The 3,015-nt window shown below is 47.1% G+C and overlaps 1 long non-coding RNA gene across 1 annotated transcript; it reads right to left on the bottom strand.

The window, feature by feature from the left end:
• Nucleotides 1-347: 347 nt before the first annotated feature.
• Nucleotides 348-759, bottom strand: LOC139028333 (uncharacterized). The gene is made up of 2 exons (XR_011480518.1): nucleotides 619-759; nucleotides 348-516 (listed from the first exon to the last, which is right to left on the bottom strand). It is a non-coding gene; the product is annotated as an uncharacterized lncRNA (long non-coding RNA).
• Between the last annotated feature and the right edge of the window lie 2,256 nt (nucleotides 760-3,015).

Raw genomic sequence — 3,015 nt, 5'->3', positions numbered from 1 at the left:
CCTGGAAATAGCCACTATATTGTGATCACTGCATCCAATGGGTACCGATACAGCTTTAGAACAAAGTTCTACAGTATTAGTATAAATGTTTGGAAACACCCTGGTAGGTTGATGAATAACCTGAACCAGATTACAGGCACTGTCTACAGTAAGAAACTTCCTATTGAGCGGACAGCTTGATGAAAACCAATCAATATTCAAGTCCCCAAGAAAGTAGACCTCTCTGTTTACATCACATACACTATCAAGCATTTCACACACATTATTTAGATGCTGACTTTTAACACTTGGTGGCCTTGTCACGGTTTTGTAAAGTAGAACCCAGAAGCAGACCAGGACAAGGAGAGTAGGACGAAGGTGAGTATTTATTTACAAGTTTAAACGTAGAGGTAGAAAGATCCAGGTGGCGGAGCGGGCAGCGGAGGTGAGTTGATGGGAGTGAATAGGCAGATCCAAGGGAGTAACAGAAGCCACCGACGACCAGGCAGGGATGGGGTGAGTGTTCCGGGTGAATGACTGTAGACAGAACAAACGGAGGTAAGTTCAAGGCAAGCAAGACGTACAAAACAACAAAACAAACTCTATCAAACTGGAGGCTGATACGCTGGCACAACATACTGTTCATGGCTAACGATCCGGCAGGGAATAGATGGCAGGTCAGAGCTTATGAAGTGGAGGGGTGATGATCAGGACCAGGTGTGCAGATACCTGATGGGATACAGGTGCGGGTAATCAGAGATCTCCCAACTAGCTACGTCGCCCGGCAACCAGAAAGGGTACGTTCCAGGACACCGGAAAAACACAGGACAGAACACAGGCAAAAACAGACTCAGGAAGCGGGATTCGTGACAGGCCTATAGCAACACCCCAAAAGAAAAGGCTTTAGATGTGCCGAGTGAACCTGCAACCACAACACTTCAATAACACTTGACATAAGATCTTCTCTAAGCATGACAGGGATATGGCTCTGAATATATATACAGTGGGGAGAACAAGTATTGGATACACTGCCGATTTTGCAGGTTTTCCTACTTACAAAGCATGTAGAGGTCTGTAATTTTTTATCATAGGTACACTTCAACTGTGAGAGACGGAATCTAAAACAAAAATCCAGAAAATCACATTGTATGATTTTTAAGTAATTAACTTGCATTTTATAAGAAATGCATAAGTATTTTGGAACACCTACCAACCAGTAAGAATTCCGTCTCTCACAGACCTGTTAGTTTTTCTTTAAGAAGCCCTCCTGTTCTCCACTCATTACCTGTATTAACTGCACCTGTTTGAACTCGTTACCTGTATAAAAGACACCTGTCCACACACTCAATCAAACAGACTCCAACCTCTCCACAATGGCCAAGACCAGAGAGCTGTGTAGTTGCATCCGCTAAGAGTTTCTTATTTGTGTTCCAAACAGCTCACTGGAACTTGGAAACTATGAAAGTTTAATGTCAGAGGGGCTCAGAGAGAGAGAGAGAGAGAGAGATCTCTGAGCTGCAGGTAGGATATTAAAGTGAAATGGTATAAACAGCTAGAGAAGGTGTGCTGAGTTGATGTCTTTTCTCTCTCTGCCATACTGCGACAGACTCAGAGAGTTGAGATAAATTGAACCGCTAAAGACTTGGCTGAGTGTTCAAGTGAGGTAATATTCAGGACATTTATTTTCTTTTCATTCTAAGTCTCCTGCTGTGGCACCGTGAGTGGCATGGGCATAGGTGTGCCTGAAGGACCATGGACATATACACCACATCAGCACAGGAAGGTGCGCTCACTTCAGCACATGGACAGCGGCACTCAGTTCAACACTTGTGGAAGGCTGCACTGCCTTCAGCACCAGGCCAGCTGAAGGACAGACCCACAGCTCTGCTCACCCAACACACCTGTGCATGATTACTAATCAGCCACCTGTAAGGCATTCCCTAATAAACTGACTGGGGGGGGGGGGGGATTGGGCAATGCAATAGTATGGGTCGCCTTTTGATTAGCTGTTCAGGAGTCTTATGGCTTGGGGGTAGAAGCTGTTTAGAAGCCTCTTGGACCTAGACTTGGCGCTCCGGTGCCGCTTGCCATGCGGTAGCAGAGAGAATAGTCTATGACTAGGGTGGTTGGAGTCTTTGACAGTGTTCAGGGCCTTTCTCTGACACGCCTGGTATAGAGGTCCTGGATGGCACAAAGCTTGGCCCCGGTGATGTACTGGGCCATACGCACTACCCTCTGTAGTGCCTTGTGGTTGGAGGCCGAGCAGTTGCCATACCAGCTAGTGATGCAACCCGTCCTGATGCTCTCGATGGGGCAGCTATAAAACCTTTTGAGGATCTGAGGACCCATGCTAAATCTTTTCAGTCTCCATACGGGAATAGGTTTTGTCGTGCCCTCTTTACGACTGTCTTGGTGTGCTTGGACCATGTTAGTTTGTTGGTGATGTGGACGCCAAGGAACTTGAAGCTCTCAACCTTCTCCACTAAATCCCTGTTGATGAGAATGGGGGCGTGCTCGGCCCTCCTTTTCCTGTAGTCCAAAATCATCTCCTTTTTCTTGATCACGTTGAGGGAGAGGTTGTTGTCCTTGCACCACACGGTCAGGTTTCTGACCTCCTCCCTATAGGCTGTCTCATCGTTGTCGGTGATCAGGCCTGCCACTGTTGTGTCATTGGCAAACTTAATGATGGTGCTGGAGTCGTACAGTCATGAGTGAACAGGGAGTACAGGAGCTGACTGAGCACACACCCCTGAAAGGCCCCCGTGATAAGGATCAGCGTGGCGAATGTTGTTACCTACCCTTACCAGCGGGGGCGGCCCGTCAGGAAATCCAGGATCCAGTTGCAGAGGGAGGTGTTTAGTCCCAGGGCCCTTAGCTTGGTGATGAACTTTGAGAGCTGTAGTCAATGAATAGCATTCCCACATGGGTGTTATTTTTGTCCATGTGGGAAAGGGCAGTGTGGAGTGCAATAGAGATTGCATCATCGTGGATCTGTTGGTGCGGTATGCAAATTAGGGTTTAAAGTTTCTGGGATAA

This window comes from Salvelinus sp. IW2-2015, linkage group LG11, assembly GCF_002910315.2.
Source record: "Salvelinus sp. IW2-2015 linkage group LG11, ASM291031v2, whole genome shotgun sequence".
NCBI classification, from domain to species: domain Eukaryota; kingdom Metazoa; phylum Chordata; class Actinopteri; order Salmoniformes; family Salmonidae; genus Salvelinus; species Salvelinus sp. IW2-2015.
The sequence above is the reverse complement of the archived record's forward strand: the minus strand, read 5'-3'. Positions and strand labels throughout refer to the sequence as shown.